This window comes from Somniosus microcephalus, chromosome 8, assembly GCF_052327205.1.
Source record: "Somniosus microcephalus isolate GS21.2 chromosome 8, FLI_Smic_1.0, whole genome shotgun sequence".
In the NCBI taxonomy this organism is placed as follows: domain Eukaryota; kingdom Metazoa; phylum Chordata; class Chondrichthyes; order Squaliformes; family Somniosidae; genus Somniosus; species Somniosus microcephalus.
In genome coordinates, this window is record NC_140994.1 from 71202071 (window position 1) to 71215606 (window position 13536).

Genomic DNA, 13536 nt, shown 5'->3' on the forward strand with positions numbered 1-13536 from the left:
GTCTTTCCATTTTGATAAGTGTCTAAAACTCTCCACTAACAATGCATATTGTAAATGGATGTTTCACATGTGGTTTACAGCTGACTACCTGTGATGAAATATGCCATTCATCAGGCACTGTATTCCCTGTGTTTAGTTTAGTTTCAGTTTCATTTCCTTACCTGTATTGTATTGTGTGTAGGGCTCCGCCCATACCTGGCCCCTACTTAAGCAAGCCCCAGCGTGTCTCACAGCAGTACAGCAGATCTCTGGATGAGAGACACTTCTCCAATGTGTATTACTTTCTGAGTTAATAAAAGCCTTGCTTTGCTCCGTTAACGTCGAGTCTCGGATTCATTGAGGCACATCACTACCAACAAGTGATGAGTTACAGTATTTTGTGACTCATGTTTTGCTGTGTTAATTTTCATTTTATTCTGCCATTGAATGGTCTTATTCCTAGGATTCTTGTCTGTGCTGCTCAAGTCAGCAACAAATATATCAGCAAGAGTCATTTAGCTGACCGTCTTTGATACACTTTGATATTCCATCATTGCTAGAGATGTGCTTATATTGGTGTTAATATACTCAACACTAATCTGAATACACAAACAAGTACTGTGTTTTATGACCTTATTTCTTATATATATTTTGTAACTTCCTGTATAACATGGGATAGAATTTCCGCAGAGCCTGCCCCATCTTCGACGAAAACCCTGGAGAAATAGTGTAAGTGGCTGTTTATGCCATTTCTCTAAGATTTCCGCCAAAGTTATGGCAGGAGACCGGATGAACTTTTGCAGAAGTTCCAGGTGTACAGTTTTATACAGAAAAACAAAATACTAGAGATACACAGCAAGGTCATTGGCATCTGTAAAGAAAATGCACAGGATAATGTTTTGGGTGTATACCCTTCCTCAAAACAGCAAGATAAGTAAGCCCGTTGCAGGGCAGAAGAGAATAAAAGGAAAGGGAAGGAATAGAGATAACATACCCCAATCGTTGAGAGGAAGTTAATGGGTTGTATAACCTGTATATTACCTAATAGAGAAGCAGGAACCTTGTGGATGATATGAAAAGCCAACACAGTGAGGCAAAGAAAAGATACTAGAAAAACAAAATAACATGCAACAACAATTTACATTCATATAGCACATTTAACGTAAAACGTCCCAAGGCGCTTAACAAGAACATTATCAAAACAAAACATTTTTGACACCAAGCCATGGAAGGAGATATCAGGACAGATGACAAAAAGCTTGATAAAAGAGGTAGGTTTTAAGGAGCATCTTAAGAGAGAGGCGAATAGCTGTTACGACAAAAAGCACGGGAAAGGCAAGAAATTGGAGGGGGAAAAGGTCTGAAATGAAAGCAGGAAGTGCTGGAAACACAGCAGGTCCGCCAGTCTATAACGAAAAAGCATAGGCTAACATTCTCGATGGAGAATGCCACTAGACCTGTGGTCTGACAAAGAGTCTACACAGTAAATTGTATGTTCTTTTTAAAACATTTCAAATGTTAAAAAAGTGACTAACACAAGAAGTTACATTTTATATGGTTTTTAAATAAAAGTGAATTTATTGGAAGTTAGTTTTTATCAAAACCATATCATACAATATGGCCACCAGAAAAATAGTTTGCTGCATTAGTTCCATTATTTTTTTTGTCTATATGTTAAGATATAGATTATTATAATAACCATGACTAGTCTGTCAAAGTGGCTCAGCATTCCATAAAATAACAGTTTCAATGGATAACCATTACTCACTATTTGAATTTTTTGGGGGGAAAAAATCAAAAAGTGCTGAAATAAACTAATAAAGTCCAGGTGAATATAATGGATTAGAGTTGTACTTAAGAGGACTTGACCTTAATGTTTAGCCTTACAATAGTCTGCAAGGTTAATGATATGGTAGAGAAAGCTGAGTCGGTAACTAAGAAACTTGATACACAAAACAAACTCAAATAAATGTGCATGTTAATGGTAAGCAGCACCTGTTTAAACCTAGAACTGGGCATGAGATCTACATCCAAAGCAAATAATCATTATTACAGAACAAGAACAATGCATCTTACCAAGAACAGTGCTCATTTAGTATTACATTGTGCATGCCAGGGTAAAGTGGAACAGAATGATGGTACCTAAAATTGCAGTGATTAGAAAGATGTTGATTTTTGATTCCAAGAAGTTTTTCACATGTGGCCTAAACAATTTCATTACTCAGATGGAGGAGAGATAAGTTTGGATCAAATATATAATTTATAATTTGGCTCCAGGGCACAACGAATCATTGATTTTCAAATTTGTGGTCCATGGATCCTAGGGGGAACCACAAGAAGATCCCAAGGTATCTGTGAGGTTATCACATTTCTGTCTGTCTGTACCTGGGTATACTGTGCATTGTAAGCAGTATCTTGAAATATGAAATCTAGACTTCCTTTTTTGTCGACTTATTGACACATTATTTCAGTTGCTCTGTGCTAATAAAAATATTTCTGCAGTGTTGATGCTTTCCTGTGAATAGCTGACACTTTTGGACATTAGGCCATGGAGTCCCTAGGAGTTTGTCATTGTTTGTCAATATTTTTGAATGGTCCCCGCAGAGAAAAAGTTTGAAAACCACTGAAGTGGCTGGAACTTAAAGTTCTTAATCACTTTATTTGTAGTATCCCTGGAATCTTATGATCGAGAGTATTTTTTTCCTGTTTGCACTGTTTTATATTACAAATTGGAAACTACAGAGTACAATTAGTCCACAAATGAGCTGTGCAATATAACTCACGACTACTCATAAGTGAGTTATAACAGTCTTGCTACAAAGTGGAATAAAGAATGTATTCACAGTTTCACACTGTGTATCATTTTTATTGCATTTGATTAGAGGCAACCAGGTTGGGTCTCTATGCAGATGCAAAACAGTGCTTAACTACAAAATCTTGTTTAAAGCTTTTTTATTAACATTACATGAATTGGGGAGCATTTTATATTGAAAATATTTAATGTTACACTTACTGGCTCCTTTAAGGAGCAACACCATCCTCCATAGTGTATATTAAAAGAAAGCAAAAATCATATAAGAAGCTAATCTATGTATGCAGTAGATTATTATAATAACCATGGCTGTTTCACATAGGATTTCTAGAAAGTACATAAAACTATAAATGACACCTCCTGTAGGCCACAGAGCAGCCATCATTTCATATCAAATGTTCTTAAAAATCATGTCCAAACCACCAAAAGTCAGCTTGAACCGAACTAATTCAAATTATGTGAAGCCCCTGGAGTCATCACTAGTCTGTCAAAGTGACTGAGCATTCCATAAAATAACTGGACAGGCAAACAATCCAATCACAGAACAGCATATTGTAAAATCAGAGTGTCCACTGAACAAAAAGTTCACATTCAAGTCACCCAACCTTTATCTCACAGTTGCAAGAACTTTCCACAATCTTCACAAGGCCAGGAAAAGAAACAAAACAAACAAGTTAAACGGTCGGCAGACATAGAATGACTGGCATTGGTTCAGAATTTACCATACATTACTGTGGTGGTCTCTCTCACACATGTGCATACTTTCTCTTATAATTAAGGCATGCTTATTTCTCAACTAACTAACTATATTTACCCTTTAATTAATTTCTGTAAATCATAGCAATGTTATGAATCGCAAAATTATCTTGGATGGACACTTCTAGGGAACATTTTATCTTATGCATCTGCAACTCCTCTCAGGATTAGAAAGTGTGTATTTTATCTGCTGTCATTGGAACGCCATAGAAATTGAGAATTCTTGAAGGAATATTATTTTGATACCTTGATCTTTCCTCATTTTAATGTTTTCCTCTCTATTCTAGAATATTTAATTAAGGTGAGGGAAACTGTTAACGGTTCTCTATAGATTTTTCAACTTCTGTGTTTTGGATCACTCTCATAAGTGAGTCCCTACTTCCTATGTCTTAAAGAGTGTCTTCAGTAGCCTATATACTTTAGTAACATGCCCATCTGTTAATTATTTAACTACTGGAATTACCCTGTGCCTCCATAGGAACTGACTCCTGTTTTCAGTAACTGGTAGAGCATCACAACATCAGACCCTATTTTAGGTTTAAATTATTAAGCAAATTTATTTAATAAAAGATGAACAATTAAATAGCAGTAATATAATACATATATTTATTTACAGTAGAAATTCTTTTAGCTAGCTCCTAGATAAAGAAGAAATTTACAGGGGCTATGGGGAAAGAGCAGTGGAGTGCAACTAATTAGATAGCTCTTTCAAAGAGCCGGCACAGACAAGATGGGCTGGATGGTGACCTCATGTGCTCTATGATTCAATGAAAAAACAAAAAGGTCACAATCTAAATGCTAAATTATTCTGTAAATAACTTACATACATGCAGTGTTTCTTTTCTATTTATTACCACTGGGAACTATTGCTAGGCTGAACTAGAAGATCAACCATGATGTTATTGAATGGCGGCGCAGGCTCAAGGGGCCATATGGCCTACTGCTGCTCCTATTTCTTATGTTCTTATGAACTCTTTCAAGCTCCAAACTGATTCTCAATTTCAAACAGCTACAGCTCCTTAGATATCTCCCAGGACAATTACTGGGACTTCCTGGATTTGAATAACCATTGATCATTTTCAAAAATAACTGGCTGCCATACATATAACTGAACAAGTCACAATCTGTGTGAAAGTAGCTTGACCGTCCCCTCAAGCTTTGTACAAAACAGACAAAATGTGTGTAACGTCCATGTGTAATTGAGACATGGACTGCAGGAGTTGGTTATAACAGGTGTTTACTGAATGGAGACAAAACGGCACCTACTATACAAAGTTACTACACAGGCTTATATACAGGGGTGGTCACTACTGGTACTGCAGTATACAGGGGCTGCAGAATATAGTTCCTTCTTCAAAGTACATACACTACAATTCCTCCCCTTTTAGCTAAACAGTACATAACATTCGATTAATAATTAAATAACATACTTACAATTACAGTTGCTATATACATTAGCTGAAGTTAATCAATTATAAATTCAGTCTTTGAGGAGGCTTCCTGATTCTGTCCGGATAACGCCTCTTTGGGGTATCAGGTTCTTCTGGCAAAGTTGATTCGGGATCAACGTCGTTGTTTGGTTCGTCTGCTTCCAATATCACCGATTCTGAGGTAGATGCAATTGGTACTTCGGTTTCATCACCAGGTGTATAGGATCGTGGTGTAGATTTGACGTTTTCCAGTGACTCTAGAATCTGGTCAGCATGGCGTCTTACAATGCTCTCTCCAACGTCCACGGTACACATTAGAGGTCCTTGCCATGTGCAGATCGTTCCTGGCTGCCATTTCTCTGTGCGGTAGTCCCAGGCCAAAGCTGATTGACCTATCTTGAAACTCCTGGTTGGCCTTTCATTCATATTCTGAAACTGCCTGTTCTCCACATCTCTTCTGATGTTTGGCTTAACCAAATCCAAGCGGCATCTTAGTCTTCGATTGAAGAACATCATGGCTGGAGTTTGGTTGGTAACCGCATGTGTCGCATTCCGGTAGGCAAACAAGAAGTTATCCACCTTGTGTTGTAGGGGTATGTCTTCATTACACATTGCCTTGATAGCCTTCTTGAATGTTTGAACGAACCTCTCAGCCAATCCATTGGTGACTGGATGATATGGGGCGGATGTGTAATGCTTAACACCATTGTTCTTTAAGAACCTCCGGAACTCTTCAGACACAAACTGTGGTCCATTGTCGGAGCAAATCTGTTCAGGCAGCCCATTTCTGGCGAATATGGTTCGTAAGACTGTGATAGTTTTTTCTGTGGTGGTTGAGGACATTTTTATTACCTCTGGCCACTTTGAATGTGCATCCACCGCAATTAAAAACATCGAGTCCATAAATGGACCAGCAAAATCAATGTGCACCCTTTGCCATGGAGATGAGGGCCACTCCCATGGATGTAGAGGGGCTTGTGGTGGGGCGTTTTGGACCTTCTGGCATCCTGTACAGCTCTTGGTCATCTCTTCGATTTCTCTATCGATTCCCGGCCACCACACAAACGCTCTGGCTAAGTTCTTCATTTTTACCCCTCCCAGATGAAGCTCATTGAGCACGCTATCCTTCAATTTGGGTGGAATTACTACTCTGAGTCCACACATCAAGGTTCCTTGGCACACTGACAGCTGTTCTCTTCTCAGCGAGAATGCTGGTAACAGTGGTTCGCCATGTGCTGGCTATCCCTTCACCGTTAAATCATAGACCCTGGAGAGTTTCGGGTCATTTCGTGTTTCCTTTTCTATGCTTGCATTCGTCACAGGTAGACATTCGACTATGGTCGAGTGGAATATCTCCACAGGATCCACTGCAGGTACTTCTTCCACCGTCGGCAACGGTAGGCGTGACAATCCATCAGCATTCCCATGCTGTTTAGTTCATTTGTACTCGATGTCATATTGGTGTGCCCCTAGGAAAAGGGACCACCTCTGTAGCCGTTGTGCTGTCATTATCGGGACGCCCTTCTGAGGGTTGAAAATGGAGACAAGAGGTTGATGATCAGTTAGTAGAGTAAATTTCTGTCCGTGCAGGTAGTGATTGAACTTCTTCACCCCCCACACCAGGCTGAGGGCCTCTCTGTCAATCTGGGCGTAGTTACGCTCGGCTGAAGTTAACGAGCATGACGCAAAAGCTATCGGCCTCTCTGAACCATCAAGGAATTTATGTGACAGTACCGCCCCAATGCCGTAGGGAGACGCATCACACGCCAGTCTTATCGGTAGTGATGGGTTGTAGTGAGCCAATACTTCTCTTGAAGTGATTAGGTCTTTACACTTCTGAAAGGCCCGCTTACATTCATCGCTCCATTTCCATGCTACTCCAGTTTGTAGGAGGGCGTTCAGTGGGTGCAGAATTGTGGACAAATTCAGCAAAAACTTATGGTAGTAATTCACCAATCCGAGGAATGACCTCAGTTGCGACACATTTTCAGGCGCTGGAGCCTTAACTACCGCTTCAATTTTGTCAGGAGACTTATGTAACCCCTCTTCGTCAATCACGTGGCCACAATACGATATCTGTTTCTTAAAAAACTCGCACTTGGGGCGATTGGCTCGTAGCCCATGTTCTCTTAGTCTAGTGAGCACCTGCTCTAGGTTGGCAAGGTGTTCACTGTCATTTTCACCTGTCAGTAGGATGTCGTCCAAGTAACACTGAGTCCCCGGAATCCCTTGCAGGACTTGTTCCATCGCTCTTTGCCATATCACCGGAGCTGATGCTACTCCGAATACCAGTCGATTATACTGGTAAAGATCTTTGTGAGTGTTTATCGTGAGATATTTCCTAGAGGATTCTTCAACCTCCATCTGCAAATATGCTTGTGCTAGGTCAATTTTTGTAAAACGCTTCCCTCCAGATAGTGAGGCAAAAATATCTTCTATCCTCAGGAGAGGATACTGTACTGTGTGAAGGACTGGGTTCACAGTCACCTTGAAGTCCCCACAGATGCGAACCTTCCTTGGCTCCTCAGACTTATTGTTTAACGTTTTCTTCATGACAGGAACGATGGGTGTCGCCCACTCGCTCCAGTCTACCTTAGATAACATGCTTGCATTCTCCAGATTCTCCAGCTCTGCCTCAATGGCTGGGCGAATTGCATACGGTACCGGTCTTGCTTTGAAAAACTTAGGAATTGCATTCTCTTCTATTTTTATCGAGGCGGTTATGCCTTTAAGAGTTCCCAGTCCTTGTTGAAATACCTCTTCAGCGTTAGCTAAGATTTTTGACAATCGGCCAGGTGTGACGTCGTCATCCTTTTTACCAGCCACAGTCAGTGCCTGAATGGAGTGCCAGTCTAAACTTATCTTTCTGATCCATTCACGTCCCAATAACGGTGGTCCACCATCTTGCAGTATGTACAGATACAATTTCTGTATTTCCTTGCCGTTGTATTCGACAGGCACCCTTATTTTCCCTCTGGGGTATACTTTCTGCCCCGTATACGTCTTCAAGACAATGGATGTGCCTTTCAAGGGTATGTGTGAGAATAGCCGCTCGTAGTCTTGTCGATTCATGACGGTCAGGGCTGATCCTGTATTCAAGTCCATTTTGACTTGGGACCCTGCTATCGTGAGGGTGACCCAAATGGTTCGGTGATCCTCTTTTGCGATTACGTTGTGTAGTTTGAGACAGCTTAGTCTCTTGTTCCCGGATTCACTATCGCTCTTCTGGTCTTCAGAACTACTGTCCGTCATCTTTTGCACTTTCCTGTACTGTTCCTTAGTAGCATTTTTGTTGTCGTTAGTCTTCTTCCCGGACCTGCAAACTCGTGCAATGTGTCCCATCTTTCCGCATTGCCTGCATGTTTTGTCCTTGGACCAGCAGTCCTTCTGGTCATGGGTTGTTCTGCCGCAGCGATAACATTTTTCAAATCCCCGTGTCATTTCATGGGTGCCGTATTCCTGTGGCTTTTGCTGTATTTCCGCAGCTCCCCTTGCTGCTGCTTCATACGATACTGCCACACTGAAAGCCTTATCTAGCGTCAGCTCTTTCTCTGAGAGTAACCTCTTCTGGGTTCCTTCACTCAGGAGTCCACAGACAAATTTGTCCCGTAGGGTATCTGCCAGTCCTGCTCCGAACTGGCAGTGCTTTGATAGCTTGCGTAGTTCCGTAAGGTAATCAGCATTGCTCTCATCTTTATGCTGATTTCTCTTGTGGAATTTAAATCTTTCTGCTATCAGCAACGGTGTAGGATTTAGGTGTTCCTGTAGGATATCAACAATTTCATTAAAACTCTTCGCCATCGGTTTGACTGGAGTGATCAGGTTCCGCAATAGGCCGTACGTTCTTGCGCCCATTAAGTTTAGTAGTACCAATGCCTTTTTCTCATCGGCTACTTCATTTGCCTTGCAATATACTTCGACTCTTTCCACATACGTGGTCCAGTCTTCTATTGCATTCTCGAAGGCAGTGATTTTGCCAGTCTTCAGCATCTTGGAGATCTAAGATGGCGCCTCCCGCACTTTGCCTTCTTCCCCGATTGAACAAAATGTCGCCTCCCGCGCTTTGCCTTCTTCCCCGCTGGATTAAGATGGCGCCTCCCGCGCTTTCTGTCTTTTCCGCTGCTGCTAGCACTGTTGCTGGCGTTTTTATGCCTTGATGGCGATGCCCTATGGTCTTCGCGCACTCCCCCCCCCCCCCGCGCTGCTGCTAACGCCGCTCTCTGTGGTCCCCGTGGCAAACTGCAGCTCCTCGCGGCTTTCTGCGCTTCTAATTTCTTTTATTTTAATTACTGTTCCCGTCGTCAGAGCAGACCCTATGGGACACTTTCCTCCCTCTTCTCGGGTCTGTACGCTGCCCGGCTTCGTAGCACCGGCCGCGCCCTGTGTGCTCCACCCTCTCTCTCCTCTTCCCGACAACGCTGCTCGGCCCCGTTGAAAAGCCACCCGATCGAGCTCTAGCCCGCCGCAGCCCAGGAAGGATCAGTGTACTACCTGCCACCAGCCCGATTAGCTGGAACACCATAGACTGGATAACCAAGCCCAGCTCTCGACAGCCTCTCCTGCAAATCTTCGAATTCGATGAATCAGAGGGCGGTTGCCCACAGTCGACGCCCATTTCTTCTGTTTGTTTTCTTCTTTTTTTTCTTTTCGGATTTCTTCCTTCTGGCCTCGACCTCTAACAACTTCGCTTCAGGGATGGATCCCCGTGAGGTGGTGCAGAACTGTAGGTAAGTTCGGATCTGTTCGTCGCCAGTGTAACGTCCGTGTGTAATTGAGACACGGACTGCAGGAGTTGGTTATAACAGGTGTTTACTGAATGGAGACAAAACTGGAACTACTATACAAAGTTACTACACAGGCTTATATACAGGGGTGGTCACTACTGGTACTGCAGTATACAGGGGCTGCAGAATATAGTTCCTTCTTCAAAGTACATACACTACAATGTGCAACATTTCTATTGAGTTAAGCTTGGGAAAAGATTCTGACTATAGCTAGTTTTTTAAAAAGAAACTTTTATGACCATTGATGAATCAAAGGAATGCCATCAAAGCTAAAACAAAACTGAATTGTTTCATTTTTGTCACAAACAAGTCAAGATCTATTAAGTTGTGAAGGTAGAGAACAGTATACTTCTTTCACTGTGGGCATGGCCTAGTATATATCGACTTTTTGTAATTGTCAAAGTGAAGGTTGTTAGCACTGAATTGCAATACTTGGCCATTTCAATTACCACTATTAACATCAAGCACTCCCAGGGTAGGTATGGTACAACAGGCTACAGAGTAATGATCTCTTTGTTTCTGGCCTAACTTCAGAAAAACACCTCCTACTGAACTTGAGTGACATTTAAATTTGTTACATGAACTATCCCTATCAATCTGAGAGAGATTACCAATTTAGGGATAATTTTGTGATACAGGCGTGTAACCATTAGGGTTTAATTTGGCCAGGCTCATGTCACATAAAACCTTCACACACAGACAAAGAGAATCTTCTCATCCAGTTGGGCTGAATTAACTGCAGGTTCCAGAGTTGACAAAACAGTGGAACAATGGTAACCCACTGAGCCACCCAATATCCATGCAATGGTTTCTTTTCCCGCACTGCTACCTCTGGAGTCCCCCTAGGATCTATACTTGGCTCCCCTCCTCTTCGTCATCTACATATTGTCCCTTGGTGACATCATCCACAGACATTTGGCCAGTTTCCACATGTGTGCTGACTACACTCAGTTCTACCTCTCCACTACCTCTGTATTATCAGACTGCTTGTCCATAAACTTTAACTCATCCAATGCTCTACTGCCCATATCCAATTCCACACCAAGTCCTCACTGATCTACATTGGCTCCCAGTCCAAAGCATCAACTTTAAAATTCTCTTTAAAATTTTCCCTTCAGAGATAAAATGGACTCCGTGATCATTAAGTTTTACCTGTAGCTGTTTATCTATCAGTTAGTTGTTTTTGGTGTCTGACATCTCCAGTGTTGTACAGTTATCTTCTGGGTTGAGAAATGCTATTGCATAGTCTGAGTGTGCTATTTTGCAAAGGGAAATCACTGCATTATATTTTCCATATCTTTGAACCACCTATCAATTACTACTGCATAAAGCATTGAAGAAATTGTTTGAAATAGATTTAACATCTGAAATTGGGGCTTTGTTCTGTCAACCTCCTTGTTTTCTCCTTCCTATTTTCATTCTTCATGAAAGGGGTTCCAGTTGTCTATGGAAAATTTTAATCTATGGGAAAAACTGATATTGTCTAATAATTATGTCCAATGAAAAGGTTCACTGTCAAGTTAGCTTAGCAGAGGAAACTGATCAGTGGGACAAGACTATGGATTCACTTTAGCTTTTGATTCCCTTTTAATGTGCATGTGATACTTTAATAGCTTCCTTTTCAAATTACCAAAACAGCAACAACTTGTATTTATAAAGTGGCTTTAACATAGTAAAACATTCCAAGGCACTTCACAGAAGTAGAATCAGACAAAAATCTACACCACCAAAGAGTTTAGAGCCTAGACGGCTGAAATCACGGCCACCAATGGTGGGGTGAACAAAGAGGGCATATGCACAAGAGCCCAAAGTTGAAGAAACACAAGACCAATGTTCCTTCTAATTTTATTGGTGCCACGCTGCCCCTTTAAGAGGCTGCGCGGGCCATTCAAAATACCGCGCATGCACGATTTTTGCATTGACAAGCCGGTTGCGCGGGATCCCTGGAGCGCTGCGCGACTGTGCAGAGTAAAGGGAGCATTGCACAAGAGGTCTTGGAGGGTTGTCAGCCTGAAGGTTACAAAGATAGGGAGGGGTAAAGTCATAAACAGACTTGAACATTGTAAGTTAACATGTAGGTACAGCAAGCAATAGGAAGACAATTGGTATGTTAGCCTTTATTACAAGGGGGTTGGAGTATAAGAGTAAGGAAGTCTTGGTGCAATTATATAGGTCTTTGGTGAGATCACACCTGAGTACTGTGTCTCCTTACCTAAGGAAGGATATACTTGCCTTAGAGGGGGTGCAAAAAAAGGTTCAACAGATGAGAGAGCTGTCCCATGAGGAGAGATTGAGTATAAATTCTCTGGCGTTTAGAAGAATGAGAGGTGATCTCATTGAAACATAAAGTCTTAGAGGGCTTGATAGGGTAGATGCTGAGAGGCTGTTTCCCCTGACTGGAGAATCTAGAACTCGGGAGTCATAGTATCAGGTTAAGGGGTCAGCCATTTAGGACTGAGATGAGGAGAGATTTCTTCACTCAGAGGGTTGTGAATCTTTGCAATTCTCTAACCCAGAGGGCTGTGGATGCTCAGTTGATGAGTATATTCAAGACTGAGATTGATAGATTTTTGGGCACTAAGGGAATCAAAGGGATATGGGAATTGGGCGGGAAAGTAGAGTTGATGTAGAAGTTCAGCCATGATGTTATTGAAGGGTGGAGCAGGCTCGATGGGCCATGTGGTCTACTCCGGCTCCTATTTCTTGTGTTCCTATGTTCTTATAATGAGAATTTAAAATCTGGGGAACCGGGAACCAATGTAGGTCAGTAAGCACAGGGTTGATGGGTGAGTGGGACTTGATGTGGGTTTGGATACGGGCAGCAAATAATGCAGACATTAAAGTGGATGGAAAGGTTATTTTGTAATGCGTTTTTAAAAAGTAAGTATATTGCTCCGAGTGGAATCTATTTCCTGTCGATTTTTTGTGCAATCACAGGAAAAATGCAGTTTACCAAGAAACCTGCAGTGTTGCCAGTAGTAACCATGACTTGGCAGCATCCATGATAGTTATGAATGCAAAGCCTGTTGTGCTCTTTACAACAATATTAGATCTGTAGAGTTTGACATGTGTAATCGGAACATGTCTAATGCTGAATAAAGGAAGTTACTCCTTTTATTTAAAAATCATGCGTTTCTGCAATTTCCTAGCAGAACCGTCAGCTGCCTCGGTTACAACAACAACTTGCATTTATACAAGCCCTTTAACATAAAATGTGTCCCAAAGTGCTTTATGGAGAAATAATGAGTGGAATGAAATGCTGATCCATGGAGAAGTAGACCAGTGGAATGACACAGGGCCAGTCCAATGCCACCAAACTAAAATAGACACTACAAATGCCCACCCCAAGAAGAGGGTATCACTAGTATGTGTGGTCTATCTGAACTAAAATTGTATGTGAGTTAACTTAAAATTTGATCCTCATGGTTGATGATACGACCAATATACTATGGTGCCCACCTGTGCGGAAAGGTATTTGCAGGCTAGATCAGGGTTTTGAGATTTTTAAGGGAGGAGAGAGAAGTAGAGAGGCAGAGGGGCTTAGGGATGGAGTTCCAGAGAGTAGGGCTGAGGTGATTGAAAGCTATTTCACCAATGGAGGGGTGAAAGCGGGGGTGTTGGGGGGGATGCACAGAAGGCCAAAGTTGGAGTGCTGTCAGATCTGGGAAGGGATGTAAAGATGGAGGAAGTTGTGGAGGTAGGGAGGAGTAAGGTTGTGAAGGGATTTGAAGACTAGGATTTTAAATTGGATGCTTTGGGAGAGCGGAAACCAGTA